The following is an 18,985-nucleotide window of genomic DNA, read 5'->3' as shown; positions in this document are numbered from 1 at the left end:
TTTCTCTCACTCTTACTTCCTGTTTCTGTTGTACCTGTAATTCAAAGGGTCAGCCTTGTCACACTGTCACGCTGAATATCCCAGAGAACTACGTTAAGGGTACACGTGTCTGTGGAGTGCTCAGCCACTTGCACGTTAATTTCACGAGCAGGCTGTTCCGTCGATCGGATCAACTGGAACCCTCGACGTCGTAAGCGACGGAGTGCCAACAACAACCTGCATGTTATTGTTGTTCAACCCCCAAATCAGCTTTAATTAGGTGTTTCTTCTAAGATAATCTTCATTCTTAAAAAAAAATATTATAGATATATATATATAGGAAGGTGGACTTCAAGAAAGATTAGGCTTCTATTTCTTGTTTGACCGATCACAGAAAGTTTTTATCTTGTTCGCTGGAAACATTTTACTGTGTTTTCAGCAAGCATATATATATATATATATATATATATATATATATATATGTGTGTGTGTGTGTATCTTTGTTTCAATGGTTGTCCCCCCCCCCCCGGCCACCGCTTGAAACTGGTGTTGGTGTGTTTACGTCCCTGTAACTTAGAGGTTCGGCAAAAGAGACCAATAGAATAAGTACCAGGTTTAGCAAAAAAAATAAGTCCTGGGGTCGACTAAAACCCTTTAGCATGGCCGCAGCCAAATGAATGAAACAAGTAAAAGATAAAAGATTATCCGACGCTATTTTGATGACATTTTAATCCAAAACTGAAAAGGTCAAGGGAAGTAACTAATATAGGATTTGGGGATTGGATAAAACTCGGATACTTTAACTTCTACTACATCCCGTGACTACACATTAAATTTCCGATATGTCCTTTTAAGAAGCTAAGCAGAATAATAAATCTTACATTTTACTGTGTTTTCAGCAAGCCTCCTCGCTATAATTCAGTTTTTCCCCCCTGTAGTCACGATTACATTTTTCTGTTATTCGTTTTGTATTTACAATCAAAACTGCTAAAAAAAAAATGTTTCCCACCGGACATTTGATGACAAGGTTTTGATTGAGGAAAAATCCAGCTAGTTGTTTGGACGACTGATTCAATTCATTCGATGCGAATTATAAAAGAATGAGGGCGGGAGAAGCGTTATGTTGCTGACATCGTTCAAGGGAAGTAACTAGTATAGCTTTTTGCGGGTACAGAACACGAGTGTTTTAATCCTACTTGCCTATCCTCACCTCCTGTGAATTCACTTAATGAAACCACTAATTAATTTCCTATATGTACGTTGACACGATTATTTCAGCAGACAACAAAAACTAGGAAGAAGTTAAAGAAAGAAATGTATTTATTTTGAGACGCTCTGTGTTTCTTTCAGTTAATTTTAAATATAACAAAGAATTTGGTAAAATAACTTAGTTATCATTCAGCTAGTGTTAGGAACCTAAATTGTGACTAAGATTTGGTGGAAGATTTTAATTCAAAACTTATGAAAACCAGACATTTATACTACAGAGCCAGAGGCGGTTTCAGCCGGGTTGATATTGAAAGGGTTAAAGGGAACTGCTGTATAACACTTTGAACACACCCAACTAAACACTGCTTGTCACAGCTGACTAGTTTGTGGAATGCAGTCAGGGCGTTTGGGAGTTTGCTATGTAATAAGGTTTTGTATTAAACTAGGAAAAAAAAACACTACAGAAACTTCTGGACTACTTCAGACTGTATAGATTAATTTTTACACTGGCAGGAGAGGTTCAAGAGTGGTAGAGAGGATGTGAGAAACAATGAGAGGTCATGAGGGAGGACATCAGAACATCAGAGTTAGTTGAGAAAATTCACAATTTTCCGGATGAAGACTGTGATGTGTCTGTAAAGACAACAGGCAAAAAGTTTGGAGTTGGCATGTGGCAACTACATGCAGAATTATTCATGAAGATTTCAGTATGTGAAAAATTTGTGCAAAAGTTTGTTCCTAGAGTACTCAGTGATGAGTGTCCTGGTAGCCAGCTGCTTGATAGAGATGAGTATCAAAATTATTCCTCATCCTCCCTACTTTCCAGACCTTGCTCTCTGTGACTTTTTGGTTGTTCTCCAAGCTGAAGAACTTCTGGGACAGTCTTTTCGAAGATGAGGGAAGCTGTGACAAAGGTCCTGGACATTTTAACTTTGGATGACTTCTATGGTGCCTTCATGAAGTCACCGGAGTACTACAACAGGTGCTTTAAAATCAAAAGATCCTACATTGAAGGAGATTAGAGCTTTGTACTTCTCTGAAATTAATAAATGTCTGTCCTGGAGAAGTCTGAAGTCTTCTAGAATGAACCTTGTATGTGCTTGTGTTTTGTTTTCTTGAAATTATACAAATAATGTGAGTGGTTGGTGTTAGGAAGGACATCCAGCCATAAAAACCATGCCAAAGCAGAAAGCAAAGCATGGTGTAGTCTTCTGCCTCGCCAGCTCCTGTCAAATTGTCCAACCCATGCCAGCATGGAAAGCAGACATTAAATGATGATGATGATGAATAAAAAAACACAGAAAATGAAAATAAAAACAAAATTCAAAAGGAAATATAAACACTGACAGAAATATGGTTATATGCGATAGCGGAATTTATTCATGGCAATGTTTACAAGAGTCAACTATTATGGATAAATGGTTATCATCTCACTGCTTTTTGTTTGTTTTTTTTTTTTCTGTGATTCAAAAACAGCAAATCAAATATGGATCAATGTTGTAGTCTCCAGCATACACTGTACTTTACTAACGTGGCAGAGGCGGTAGTGAGCTGACAGGTAAGACAAACGATATAGTGAAGAAGAAAGACCGAACATAGCCAGCCATGGCTGAAACGACAGTACTTGCTGGAGAAAGATAAAAACAAAATAAACAAAAAAGTTAGGTGTGTATGTGTAAGTATGTGTGTATTTTCTTATGTATTTGTATGCGTATACATGTACATGCATATGTTTCTGTGTATGCATATATACATTTACATATATATACCCACACACATATAAATATACACACGCATTTATACATATTTATATACACACTCATGCACATATATATATATATATATGTGTGTGTGTGTGTGTGTACGTATTTATACATATACATATACACACACATATGTATATATATTTTGATGTGCATATAGGTAAATATAGTGAGAATTTTCTTTCAAAAATTATATAAATATATATGTACACATATGTTTATGTACTTATACATACTTATAACGCACATGTATATGTGTGTGTTTATATATATATATATATATATATATATTTATTATGTATGTACACGGATATATATATATATATATATATATATATATATATATATATATATATATATATATATATATACACATATATATATATATATTATATATGTACACATATGCATTTACATTGAGAGATAACTGCAATTTGTGGGAATACATATCTGTAAAAGGGTGTGTTTGGTGTGTGTGTGTGTGTGTGTGTGTACATCGAGGATAGAAAGTGTCTACATAAAATAACAGTTACCACTTGATGCATTCAGAAAAGTGAGGGTGAGGGAAGAAGTAAAACAGATATTTTAGAAGTATTATTAACTGGTGGCTGAGAAAGTGGATTTAAAAGCAGTTAATATTCCCCAACTGTTTTTGCATACCAATGACAGAAATAAATGCATTAGTAGAGCAGATATTCTACTCTAACTAAATGTTATGAAACTCAAATGCATTGTCTAACTTTATTCGTTTTTATTATATTGTATTTTATTTTATTTTAAATTCAAACAAATTTATGCTAAAATTTTGTTGTATCTTGTAAGCTTGTTTAATTCATAACAATTGTATTTGAAGAGCATATTGCACCAATGTCTACACACACACACACACACATATATATATTTGTGTGTGCATGTATGTACATATATGTATATATATACACAAACTTTTCAGTCACATGTATGTATATACATAACCTACACACACACACACACAGACTCCTTATATTTTACTTCAAAGTCTAAAGCATTATCAACAGCACAATTCTGATAAACATTACAAGTGTGACATTCCTATTTGCTTTAAATATATATATTTTTCTAATTCAAAACATGCATGTTCTTTAGTTTAGTCATGCAGCAGATTTGTTTGTTTTTTATATATTTACTAACAGTAATACACATACATATATGTAGACACACACATATATATACATGCATACACACACACACATATATATATATATATATATATATATATATATATAATTTATTAATGAGGGTAGAAATTGATATTAATCAATTAAAACCAGTGGTCTAGCATATTAAAAAAATCCGAGGATTAAAATTATATTACATACAATTTTTGTATATATATATATATATATATATATATATATATATATATATTGTCTTATATCCCCATTCACATCTAGGATGCATTACAGGGATATAAATTGACCCCAATACTTGATGTGTACTTTATCTTATCAACCCTGGAAGAATAAAATGTAAAGTTAGTCTTGGCAGGATTTGAACTCAAAATGTAAGGAGCCATAATTAAACACTGCTTAGTATTTTGTTCTAATGATTCTGCCAATTTGCCTTCAGGAATGTGTGTGTGTGTGTGTATGCATGTATGTAGTGTATGTATGTATGTATGTATGTATGTATGTATGTATGTATGTATGTATGTATGTATGGGGGTCTTAAAAGACATGTTAGGATCCACAATGAGCAGAACTTACTTGCAGGTATTGGTAGTGCAAATCAGAGGTGCAATCTGTGTGGGTGTTTTTTCAAAACACTGTCTGGTTTAAAAAGCCACATCAGACGCCATGAAAGGGCTAAGGTGTAGGTGCAGGAGGTGGTCAAACTCTGTTTAAGGAGTAGACAACCACCATGTATGTGTAGATATGCATACCTATGTCTCCAGGAAAAGAATATAATGAAGGAGAAACAACTTTTTTTTGCTGCTAAGGACTTTCAAATAATAATCCAGTATATGTTTGGGTATGTTTCTATGTGTATGCATGTGTATTTGTGGGTGTTTAGGAGAGAGAGAGAGAGAGAATACTGAGACTTGGAAGTACATTGAGACAATAACATCAGAAATAGTGCATTGTTTAGTTCTTGTGCTTGTTTTAACCATTACAGCTAACATCATGATAGAGTGCCACCTTTTTGTATGTGTGTGATTTTCTGGGAATAATGACAACCTGAGCAGAAGAACAATAAATACTACTGGTTCCAGAATAATGTCGGACCACAGAGAAATGTAGAGCAGAAAATGTAGATTGATCTATATAGATAAAAAAAAAAAGTATCGAGTGAAGGGTGTTTCGTGGGGCAGGAAGAAGAAAAGAACAATCTCAACATTAAATACAATGTTACAATTGCCATTTCAAACTACAATGGTTCATAAATTATAATTACCATTCTTAGAAAAAAACATGGTGAATGCTAGTTTAAAATAAAAGAAAAACTAAAATGGCTTTCTTACAAATGTTTTCCCAATCTATGTAAAAAGGAAGAAATCCTGAAATTTATATGCTTTTTCTATTATTATTTAATAATATTCCAAAGGAAAAGAAAAAGAAACCCACAGGGGTGAGGGAAAGATGAAAGGCGAAGTTGACCTTGGCAGAATTTGAACTCAGAAAGTAAGGACAAACGAAAAGCCAGTAAGCATTTTGCCTGGCATGCTAGCAATTCTTCCAACTCACTGCCTTAATAATAATAATAATAATAATAATAATAATAATAATAATAATAATAATAATAATAATAATAATAATAATAATAATAATAATAACAACAACAACAACAACAACAACAATAAAGGCAATGACTTCTGATATAGGCACAAGGCCACAAATTTGGAGGGAAATGGGGTTGGGCAATACCGTCAACCCCAGTACTTCACTGCTACATTATTTTATTGACTCGCACAATACAATGAAATGCTAAGCTGACCTTGGCAAGATTTGGATTCAGAACATAAAAAGCCAGAACAAATAGGGAAAAGTATTCTTTTTCTGGCACTCAAGTAATTCTGCCAGTCCATCACAATAACAACAACAACAACAGCAACAATAATAATAATGCTTTCAGATTTTGGTGCTGGGTCAGCAGTTTTTGAGGGGAGGGGGAAGTTGATTACATCAACCATAGTACTTGACTGGTCCTTATTTATCGACCGTGAAAGGATGAAAGGTAAAGCTGACCTCCATGGAATTTGAACTCAGAATATAAAGATGGATGAAATACTGCTAAGCATTTTGTCTAGTGTGCTAATGATTCTGCAAGCTTGAATAATAATAATAATAATAATAATAATAATAATAATAATAATGATAATAATAATAATAATAATAATGATAATAATAATGATTTCAAATTTTTGCCACAAGGGCAGCTTGGGGGAGCGGATTAAGTTGATTACATCGACCCCAATACATAACTGGTACTTATTTAATTGAGCCCAGAAGAATGAATGGCAAAGTGGACCTCAGCAGAATCTGAACTCAGAATGTAGCGGCAGACGAAATACTGCTAAGCATCTTGCCCAGCACCCCAGACCCCACAAAAGACACATATTGCCTACAGCAGACCCAGATCTCCCCTACTGCCCCCCCACTATGCTATATCTACTCAGTTGTTATTTCAGTTGCCAAATAGTTTAATTAGTTAATGAATATTGCCATCCAGAGAAAATTATAATAAACAAGGAAAAGGATTAAATATGTACTTTTATTTTGATAAACAGAACGTCTATGAAATATCTAGAGAAGAATTTGGTAAAGCTAATTTCACAGTTATAAAAATATCAAGATATGCAGGGAAATGAAGTACTGATTTCTATATAAGAACTGTTGTCTTTGGGTGTAAGACTTATCGGAATGCATCACAGATTTAACATGATGTTCTTATTATATCCATTATTACATTCATACACCAACAAACATATCAAAAGGCAGTGAAACATCATCTTTTAGTTACATTAAAGAAATTTATTTTGAATATTAGCTAGCCATAATGCTTTTGATATAATAACTACATTGTAAGATGAGTACCATTCACGTAGAAAGAAAAAAAACAAAAGAAACAGAAATACAAGACTTTAGAGAAAAAAATTGGTAAAATACGATGATAGAAGACATCTGAGAAGCATTTTGGAATGGTTATTTTTGAAAAGACATTTTCAAGAAAGTTGTGTGGAAGAATTTCAACATTTAGGATTCTATTTATAACCAAATGATCTTGATTTAGAAACAAAAAAGTCTTTAGAAATGTATCTACTGAAATCCCAGGAACCAAACCCACCATAAAAGAAAAAAATGAAAGACGTATTTGATTTGGAAACAAATTTACTCCCCCACCCCACACATCACCTCTTTTTCTATGTATGTGGAAAAGTTTCTCTCTTTTCTTTTTCTTTCTCAATCATTTTATGTTAGAAAATGTCTGTTACTTCACTGGTCCCAATTTTGAAATGGTAAGTGTTGAATGTTAATAGAACAAAGAGAATTTAGCATATAGATAAACAACATAGAAAATACAGAATGGTAGATATGGAGAGAAATATTCCAGATACTTTCAAGACAATATTGATAAAAAATCAACACATATAGGTGAGGGTGAAAACAATCATTGTCTTTTTTTTTTAGTTTTTTTTTTTGTATATATTATTGGCAAGGGCCTGATTTAGCTAAATCTTTATATTTATTAACTGTAAGAAGGGACAGTTGTTATCACTTAAACTTTATCATTCATCACATGTACAAGCTATTGAGGAACGGAGTAAGATATAAAGAATATTTTACGGTAAAAAAAAATAATAATAATAAAATAATAAGATTAACAGAATTAAAAATAAAGCAACAAGATTTTTAAAAATATTTTTTTTTAAATATTAGATCACAACTTGATATTTCTATTTTGCAACATAAATATCTCAATTAACAAGGAAAAAACTCAACTCATTTTTTTTTATTTTATAGAAAAATAAAAATAAATTGTATTTAAAAAAATTTTTTTTTTTGTTAGATAGAAAGCTCGTAAAAGTTTCAAAATTGCATTTAATGAAGTTGATAAACTGCATTTTTGTTACCTCTTTGAAAATTTAGCATTGGTATCTTGAAGTGATGCTCATACAATCACATAATAAATGTAGTTTTGTACAACATAAATTGTTTTCTGATATCACTTACAAAAAAAAAAAAAAAACTCCATTTCTTTCATTTTTAAATATTAAATTTATTATGAAAAATTGGAAACATTTTTTATGTCCTGCAATACAAATCTATTTACTGATACACTAGACATCTTGGCAAATATAGAACATGACATTAATATTCTGGGAATTTAAGCATAAGTTAACATATGAACTAATAAAGCAACAAATATATATTTTTCATTAATTTGTGAAGATTCTATTTCTTTTGAAACATAGATCAATATCTTAAATGCAGATGGTTTGATTTATCATCTAAACTTCAATCTAAATGAAGACCAGAATACATGCTCTTCCAACTACCACAGTCAGTCTGCTTAGAGCAAAACAATGAACTATTTCCAAAATGTAAAAGTTCTTAGATTACTTTCAAGATACTACTTGAAGTATGGCGCTTGAAGACTTCTTAAAAATCATTTATTTAAAAGTTATTATTATAGCTCTTTCCTACTTAGCAAATCAACCAGTTAAGACTAGGTTACTAGATCAGATTGAATCAATTTTATCCACTTTAGGGATCCACTATAATTTTTAGCTACACCTCAATGACATTTACATTAGGTAGCAAGCTTTCTTTTAGTAAAATACTGATTCAAATACAGACTGAATGTCAAAGAATGCTTTGTTTCGGGAAAATATGCAGTAAAATCATTCACAAATTTACAAATACACTTACAAAATACTGCCAAAACACAGTGCAGACATACATGCACATATATGACCAAATACACGCGATAATATAATTGACTACATATGGCAGCAACATATAACTATGTATGACAGTAACATATGACTAATTGTTTGACTAACCACATATGATTGACTAACTATGACAGGTTATATATAACTGACTGTACATAACAATAACATATACTAACATAAAACATTACATATGACTTACGTATGAGAATGATATGACATTAACATTACAGTAAGCTATGATTGACTACACAGAGTAAAATATGACTGACTAATTATGACTAACACAGCAAAAGAAACTTTTCTTTCACCTTGCTGAATATTATTTCTTCAAGGTTAATGTAGTTCACTACATTGTTAAGAATAAAATGTTAAACTTCAAATATATACTTTTTAATTTATAAGGAAAAATAAACAACAAAACTAAAAGGAGGAAGAAAAAAAGACAAAAACAAAAAAACCCATAAAGTCATTTGATAAGTAAAACAATAATTTAAGTATTAAACGTTCTTCATTGAGCCATGGTTTCACTTTACAAGTGTTGGGAAACTTTCATTGCCCAAAGGCATAATTTCACCCACAATCAATTTGAAACTGCTCCTGATGTAGTCTTTAAACCGATGGTTCTTAACCTAGGCAGTAGTAATATCCCTTAGGAGCATTGAGAACTTAGAAGGGGGTGGGGACGGGGGCAACCTGAGGGCACTGGTTATTTAAAGGGACCGTGATTTTTTCCCCTCAGAAATAGAATTTTTAAATTGAGTAACAATACTCATATTTCAAACATTTTCAAAAAAAAAAAAATCTTTGTTGGGATTAGAACATTAATGGGACATGATGTTATCAGAAAACAGAAACATGACTGGTGATAATTCTGTATAGTTTAAATAATTTGTTGCGAATTCTCTTTCCATTTTCTTTTTTGTTTTGGTAAAACATAGCATTTAAAAATGCTATTTAGTGAAAGTAGACACTGAGCTTTTAAGCATTGAGAGTACAAGTGCTCCAAACACTTGTAAAAAAACTGAAAAGAAATAAACAGTTTAAACATTAAGACTAAAACAATGATTTAATGTAAGTTGCTTACCTATGGATATGTAAAACTTAAAGTTCTTCACAATTTGGCTCTGGTACTAAAAAAAATTCCCTACACCTGCTTCCCAAATATAATTGCATAATGTAACTTTCTGCATCCCTCCGAAATATTTGGTTTGACTCTTTTTCTTACATTTAATGATAATTATTTTTTCTCCCCCACGCTTCATGAAATAACCATTAACAGAATGAAAGAGCTCAATAAAGGCTTAGTTTTTCTCATATATATATATATATATATATATATATATATACAGGGAAATGTCTGTAGTAAATAAAAATAAATGACAGTGAGCTGATTTGTTGTGAGGAGTGAAATGAAATATATATATATATATATATATATATATATATATTGTACGTATGTACAATTATGCAACTTACATTTGATTCCTTTGGGATTCTTCTGGATATATATATATATATATATATATATATATATATATATATAGTCTAACAGACACAAGGCTATACATTTATAGGGAAGAGGTAAGTTGATCTAATTTACTCCAGTAATTGACTGGTGCATATTTTATCAGTCAATCTTGGAAGGATGAAATAGAAAATCAACCCTGGCAGGATTTGAACTCAGAACACACAAGAGATGTAACTAAATATCACAATGCATTTATTTCAACGTTCTACTAGTTCTACCAATCCAATCATCTTTTCTAGACTATAAACAATGATACAAATCATTATGCCATGAATATTTCAAAATGCAATGATAAAGAGTAATTGGTCTATGAGCTGTGTATGTTTGTCATAATCTATATTACATTACAAACAGAATATCTGTTCACTGCCTCTCTTGGGATATATTTTCACCACTTCCAGTGGTGTATCTTTTCTAGTAAGACATTTTTACTTCCTCTATTAGGATATCATTTCACTACTTCTATTTGGATATTACCTCACTGCCTCTAGTGACACATATTCATTGAATCTATCTGGATATCACTTCACTGCTTCTGTCAGGATATCTTTTCACTGCCTCTAGTGGCATATTTTTCCACTCTCCTCTAGCAAGGTATTTCTCTTCTGCCTCTGTCAAGATATCTTTTCACTACTTCTAATGACATCATTTTACTGACCCTGTCTCATCACTGTCTTTATCAAAATATCATCCATTGTTCGTAGTAGAATACCATGCAATTTCCTTTATTGGGATATCTCCTTATGCTTGTAGCATGCTACCTTGCCAATGTCTGTATTAGGATAACATTTCACTGCCTACAAATGTCTTATCTTTATATGTACACTCAATAGTGTAAGTCATAGCTACATGAGTAAGAAGTTCTCCTTGTAAATCCATGGCATTTTGAGCAACTTTCTTCAACCAAAGATTTTGGTCAACAAAAGCCTTGCGAATGATATTTGCATAATAGAAACAGTGTGCAAGCTGGCTAGAGGAACTGTTCTTTTTTCTTTTTAAACAGTAAATATAATTTATTGTCTAGTTCAATACCATCACATGGATGCTCATAATGGAGTCTACTCTGTTGCAAGCACTTGAACTGAGTCTCAAGTATGAAGACAGCTTCATTTCCTCTAATCAGCCTTAGTTACTCTGAGTAAAATCACATCCATACAACTGCCTCATCTCACTAAGCCATTTATGTGTGTGTGTGTGTGTGTGCATGTGCATGTGTGTGTCAACACATACATATATACGCAACTGATTGGCCCCACTGTCCAAGTAACTACACTGTAATTGCACTAAAAGTGATAAAAAAATAAAACGAGGCTGATAATTCAACTAACTCTTTGGTAATTTTTATAAGGAATCTCAGCCATTGTATGCAAAAAAGTTGAAATACATTACTGATTATATCAAGAAATACATACCTTGAAATAAATTAGCAGTATTTATAACTTTTAATGGACTGTTGTATTATGATAAAGATGCATATATATATATATATATATATATATATGAACATATAGATATTTGATAACACACATACAAAGGTATATGTATGTTGAAGTCCCAGACTGAAAACTAGAAAAAGTAGGAAGAATACATACATACAATATATATTTATATATACATATGTATGTTTTCGTTTATGCTTTGATTATAAATGAATGATAGATAAATCATTTTTAAAAAAAATAACTAAAAGAAACTTTTCTTTATTTTAGTGTCTTTTCTGTAATTTATTTCTAAATAAAGAATTTTACAAGAGAAAGATTTCATGAAAAACTTTGAATAAATATATCTATTCAGAAATTGTTTGCTTACATACATGCACATATACTCATATATGTACGTATATACACACACATGCACACACAGACATACACTCACAGATATATATATATATATATATATGTGTACATATGTGTTGATATATATTATATACACAACATTTAGATATCGATATATATATACATACATATATATACATATATAAGGTATATACCTGTATTTGCCAGAATATACATAGAGAAGCAGCCAGGTTAACTGTAGAATTGAAAAGCATGTGCTGTTTAAGATAAATGGGTGGGAAGAAAGTTGAGAAATAGGGTAAGAAATTCTGTGATTCCATTGCTTAACAATAAAATTACTGATGTGTGTGTGTGTGTGTGTGTGTGTGTGTGTGTGTGTGTGTCTGTGTGTATATACCTGCATACATGCATTTATATATATATACTCTTGTACTTGTTTCAGTCATTTGACTGCAGCCATGCTGGAGCACTGCCTTTAGTCGAACAAATCGACATACATGTATAATGTATATGATATAAATAAATATATATATATGTAATGTGTGTGAGTATATATACATACATGTGTATATATATATATTATATATAATGCATATATGTATATATACATACATGCACACGTATATATGTATGTATACACATGTACATCATCATCCTCTTCATCATCATTTAACATGCACTTTATCATCTCTTGCATGAGTCATACATATATACATAATATATAATACACACACAAACATACATGTGTATGCATATATACATATATACATGTATAACACACACACATGTATATATAAATATATATACTATACTTAATTTTGTGTGTATATATGTGTGTGTATGTGTGTGTTCATGTGTGTGTGTGTGTGTGTGTGTGTGTGTATGTGTGTGTATGTAATTTTCAGTTTTTATTTATAAACTTATTCATCAGGTCATCTTTGATCAGCAATGGAATCACTCTCCATAGAATCTTTTATTTTGTGACATTGTACTTGGTTGTCAGCTTAAATGTTAGATAGAGTTAGAGTCAAGACTCAGAGAAAAACAAAAACACAGTAGAGATATTTATAAAAATAAATAACAAAAAAAAACTCAAAAAGTATAAAACAATGTAACCTGGTTTGAAGCAAAAATTATGTTTCTATTGGAGAGAAAGAGCCATAAAAATATTCTTTCAAGCAACAAGACAAGAGATGTTATAAACAGTTTGTATCCCATTTTTTTTCCATGCAAAATTTAAGTAAGCCTCTTTTATTTCATAAATGATTTTCACATAGTTTCCAAAAAAACAAAAAAAAACAAAAAGAGAAACAAAACAAAACAAAAAAGAACACATGAAACTAAATTCAAACAGCTCTGTACAAAAGTCAAAACTGAACATCCAAGAGATATTATAGGACATAATAACAACGGTTTATGATTATTTATTTTGAAATACATGCAAACATTATTTTCAAGGTTAGTTCATTTTTTTTCATAATGATTTATTACTTGTTTTCTAAGTAAAACTGTAAGTAACAAGTGTTGTATCAGGTTTAAAGTGTTAACTTTTCAGGCCAACACAGTTAACCACATTTTCAGAAATGTAAAATAAATATTGATAGTCTTTTCAAAATAATATAGATATGATATGAGAAAAAAAAATGAAATAAAACAATTGCAAGACTAAATAAAATCAATGCTTATAGAGAAGGAAAAAAAAAATAGCATCATTGAAAAAATAATTTTGGTTATGCTTTGAATAAAAAGCAAAACATATCAGAACCAATATTTATTATTCATAACGAATTAGAAATTGCACAATTGTAATTTCAATAAATCTGCTTCTGAAGAAACCTCGTTCCATTGGAAATACAATGGCAATTAAGAGAGAAGCATGTATCATCACTGTATTTAAATAAAGGCAAATTCTGGGCAGAGAAAGTAGGAATATTAAAGAAGGGAAAAAGATATTGTAATGAAAAACTAGATGATATATATATATATATATATATATATATATATATATATACACACACATATATATATATGTATATATATACATATATATGTGTATATATATGTGCGTGTGTGTGTGTGTGCATATATATATATATATATATATATATACACACATATATGTATATATACATATATACATGTACATATATACATATACACACACACATACATATATATATGTATACATACACACACACACACACACATATATTAGTCGAGCAGTATAAGTACTCTGTTATAGTATATACCTTATTACAAAGTTACTGTCAGTTACACACATGGCTGACAAGTTATCAATATTGCCAAGTGCAATAGTCAACATGAAACCACTGGTAACATTCTGACCAGTTTTATGCTATAAGCAGTACTATACCGCTCAACGTCATATGTATATGCATGTGAATGTGCGTGTGTGCGTGTGTGTGTGTGTGTGCATGTGTGTGTGTGTAAGTAGATAGGCAGGTTTGTATTCTACAGGCCTTAAAGATTCCCCTTGTATTAAAGTTATGATCACTCAGTTTTATTTTTTTTTAATTTCAAAATGCTTTCCTTTGGCATAATTTACATTAGCTGTCTATATGCTTTAAATAAGTAGATAATAATTCCCAGAACATAAGAAACTTTCATATTCTTATGCCAAAATGTTTCTGATTGTCTTGGATTAGTCGGTAGGCAAACGTTTGTGTATGCAGATAACACACACAAATATGAAATTTGAATTCAATTTGACCAACTCTTATGTTTGTTGAAAAAAAAAAAAAATAAATAAATGAAAAATATCTAAAACTACCATACTTTCAACCGGTAACTTCTCAATCAATCAAATAAAGTTGACAAAAAGTTGAGTTTCTTTTTAAAATATTGTATAAGAATCTAAAATATGTTGCTATTTGGTCAGGTTTGTTATATGTATTGAATGACATAAAACAATAGGAACTGGTTAATTAAGATACATGAAAGTGTTACAGAAGTTACAGAAACAGATTTATATTTTCCTGACAGCAGAGACAAAAATCTAAGCAAGAATATACTTTGGAAAAAAAAAAGAAAAGAAAAGAAAATGATACAGGTAAATTTTTTATTATATACCTAGTTTTAAAATATAAGGAGACAGCTAAATAAAGAAAAAAAAGAAAAAATATAGAAATTTATATAAGAATCTGCAGCAAATCTAAAGGGTATTCATGCTTGATGTATGCAGGTGAAGGAGGAACTATTTGAAACAAAGTAATAAGTAGAATAATTTAAAAAAACAACAAAAAACAAACAAAACACCACCCCACCAAAACAACAACAACAAAAAAACAGAACAAAAACAAAGCAAAGAGCCAAATCTATGGAAACAACACTAGCCAGTTTCTGGCTAATCTAATTCCTTACATGCCCACCCTAAAGGACCCATTTGACACAATTCCCAAATATCATCGAGACAGTATATCACAAAAGAAAAGGGCAACAAGAAAGGAACAAATAACAGCAAAAATAATAATTGTTTCTAACATTGGCACAAGGCCTGAAATTTGTGGATGGGAAGGAGGGAGGGAGGGAGGGAGGGTTAGTTGATATACCAATTGCGGTACTTGACTGGTACTTTATTTTATTATCAACTATTGAGGGACGAAAAGCAAAAGCAAAATTGATCTCAGGGACATATGTAAGAGCCAGAAGACATACTGCAAGGTATTTTTCCAATGCTTTACCAAACCCATAACAACAATAATAATAATATTGCTTTCAAATTTTGGCACAAGGCCAGCAATTTTGGGGGAGGGGGATAGTCGATTACATTGACCTCAGTGCTCAACTGGTACTTATTTTATTGACTCCCAAATTGGCGGAATTTGAGCTCATAACATAAAACTGGAAGAAATGCTGAGGATTCCGCCAGCTTGCTGCTTTAATAATGATAATAATAATAATAATAACAACAACAATGACAACAACAACAGAAACAAAATATACATTAAAAGACATTGAAATAAAAGACTGTTTTGAACTATTACAAATTTAAAGAATACTGTTGTAATGCTAGTGTCTTTATAAAATGGTTATCTTTTCTATTTTATATATAAAGGCACACACATATACACAATACATTAGAAATTATGATAAATTAATGATTATAAATTATTATCTTATTATCTGAAGGATGGGACAGGATGGGGTGGGGTGTGGGTTGAGAAGTTGCATCAAGAGCATATTATAAACAGATACATACATATATATATATATATATATATATATATATATATATATATATATATATATAATTCTTAAACAAGAATGTTGTTGACAGTGACTTCGAAGTTTCAGCCAGCTAAGCCATTACCGGATGACTTAGCTGGCCAAAATTTCGAAGTCACTATCAACAAGATTTTTGTATAAGACTAATAAATTTGTACTCTACAAAAGTATGGAGTAACCCATCAAATTAGTGTAAAATTGTTTTTATTATAAATTAGCATTAAAAACAAACATTAATATATATATATATATATAATACAAATACATTCATATAGATATGCACATACAGCTACCATTATGGGTATACTGTTAACAAACCCAAAGCAAAAATACAGACAACCACAATGCAAGGCCTCCCCCGCCCCTGTATTCAGTACTAACATCATTAACATCAAGCAGATATAGTGGAAATGGTACCTATAATGAAGTAATGCTGTTGGTGCTGGTGGTGTTGGTTGTGGCAGTGACAATGACAGCAATGGTGGTGATGATTATGGACACATGGAAAATGTCAGGGAAATATGGGACGTTCAATCCCATTGTATAAAGCATTTGTGCATTGTGTGGGTGCATGTATGTGTGTATGTGTGTGCATGTGTGTGTGTATGTTTGTGGGTGAAATGATGATTTAGAACTGACGTTCTGATGCCTCTGTTCTAGGTTTTACTCTTGGGTAGACAACAACAGAAAGGCGGGCCTTTCCTTAAGAAATACAAACCTTACAATATAGTGTCTTCTGATTCAACCATACTCTCTATGTACTATGCATGTATATATGTGTGTATATATATGCATGTATATATATGTATATATGTGTGTGCATAGAAAAAGAGAAAGAGAAAGAGTGAAGGAGTGAGAGAGAAAAAAATATTAGCAAGAGAATTTGGAAGAGAGCTTGGTGTTCAGGCAGAGTGGAGAATATTATCAAGGAATTAGTGTAGCTGCATCTATTAGCAGGAGGTAAAAAGCAGCAATAAACGTTATCAGCATTCCACTGTAAATATCTCACCAGCCACATCAACCACAACCACCAATATTGTGCCCATGTACATGTTTGCTTTTCGTATGTGATTGGAAAAATATATATAAATACATACACATACATACATGTATGTATATATATATATATATATATATATATATATATATATATATATATATATATATATATGTATGTATGTATGTATATATACATAAATATATGCACACACACACACACACACACACTCACGCATGCACATACTCATATATTCATATATATATATATATATATATATATATATACATACATATATATGTGTGTGTGTGTATATATATATATATATATATATATGTATGTTATCCAGAACACATCAAAACATTGCCAGAAAAAATAAAACAAAAACAACAAAAAAACCTTGAAATGTTGAAAGAGCAAGCAGATGCTTGTTACCGCTGAAAGCAACAATTAAAATTTTTACATCAACCTGTTACATCGTCTTACTTTATATACTTTCAAATGATATCTACAGTAGGCAGTTAGTTAAAAGTCGAGCTTATCTTCATTAAATGCAATATCCCTTTCCCTCCCCCCACAAAAAAAAAAATGAGGCAGGCCACTTACACAATGCTATCAAAGAATTTTCAGCAAGACCGTATATATATATATATATATATATATATATATATATATATAATACACACACACATATATATATATATGTATATATTAGCACGAACATCCTGCATCTGGGTCTGATGGATCAACACTTGGTTCTGGAGGCTTGAGTTCAATATCTGGAAAAAAGCTAGGTCAAGGAAAATACCAAGTCCAGGAAATTGTTTAATATCACATGTAAACTTATTAGGAATTCATCAATTTTCATTTAAATTGCATACATAAATACAACAACGTTAGTAAATCAAAATATACATACATGTATAAACAATATATGGTGTTGTTCTTTCAGCCATGTGACATGAACTAACCAATAGGAGAGCCCCAAATATTCTCACTTAGAAGTTATTTTAATCTCTTCTCCGTTAGTCGCTGGACATCTGATGAACTAAACAAAATTCTGAGTAAAGCAGGATAGAGTCAACTTAAACACTTTTAGCTCCCATAAAATGTGTTAAGTTCTATTTTCATTCCTTTGTACTCTTACATGAATATTTGTTTTTAATTCCTGGGCCTTGACGAGGTGTCCCTCGACTGGTGAGATTGTTGCTATTAGTGTTTCACCTGAATCTTTGTGAGTCAACATCTGTGGGAAAGATATGAACAGGGAGAAGGGAATTCCAGTGGGTCGATGTTCTGAGTAGAAAAGACTGAGTACAGTAATTAATGTGGGATCCTAGGTTGGTTTAGACACAATATGTGTGATGAGAGGCAGCATGACAAATTTCATCCACCACAAAAACTAGGCAAATTTCAGTGTTAAGAGATTTTGGGAAATTTTTTTTCCTCAAGTTATATAATTCATATTTTGGTGTAGTACTAGTTTGGCGATCTGAGATCTTGTTCTGAACATGAAACAAGAATGGAGATTTT

At 31.1% G+C, this 18,985-nt stretch overlaps 1 protein-coding gene across 1 annotated transcript in view; it reads right to left on the bottom strand.

The window, feature by feature from the left end:
- Positions 1-2,540: 2,540 nt before the first annotated feature.
- Positions 2,541-18,985, bottom strand: part of LOC106876560 (ras-related protein Rab6) — a 173,100-nt gene continuing 156,655 nt past the window's right edge. Inside the window, exons 8-9 of the transcript XR_016237450.1 lie at positions 18,059-18,231; positions 2,541-2,815 (exon numbers count right to left, since the gene is read on the bottom strand). The gene's annotated coding sequence lies outside the window, so the exon portion shown is untranslated. The remainder of the gene's footprint in view (positions 2,816-18,058; positions 18,232-18,985) is intronic.

This window comes from Octopus bimaculoides, chromosome 19 (genome assembly GCF_046866305.1).
Source record: "Octopus bimaculoides isolate indiv1 chromosome 19, ASM4686630v1, whole genome shotgun sequence".
NCBI classification, from domain to species: Eukaryota; Metazoa; Mollusca; class Cephalopoda; order Octopoda; family Octopodidae; genus Octopus; species Octopus bimaculoides.
Note: the sequence above shows the minus strand (reverse complement) of the source record. Positions and strands in the feature narration are given on the sequence as shown.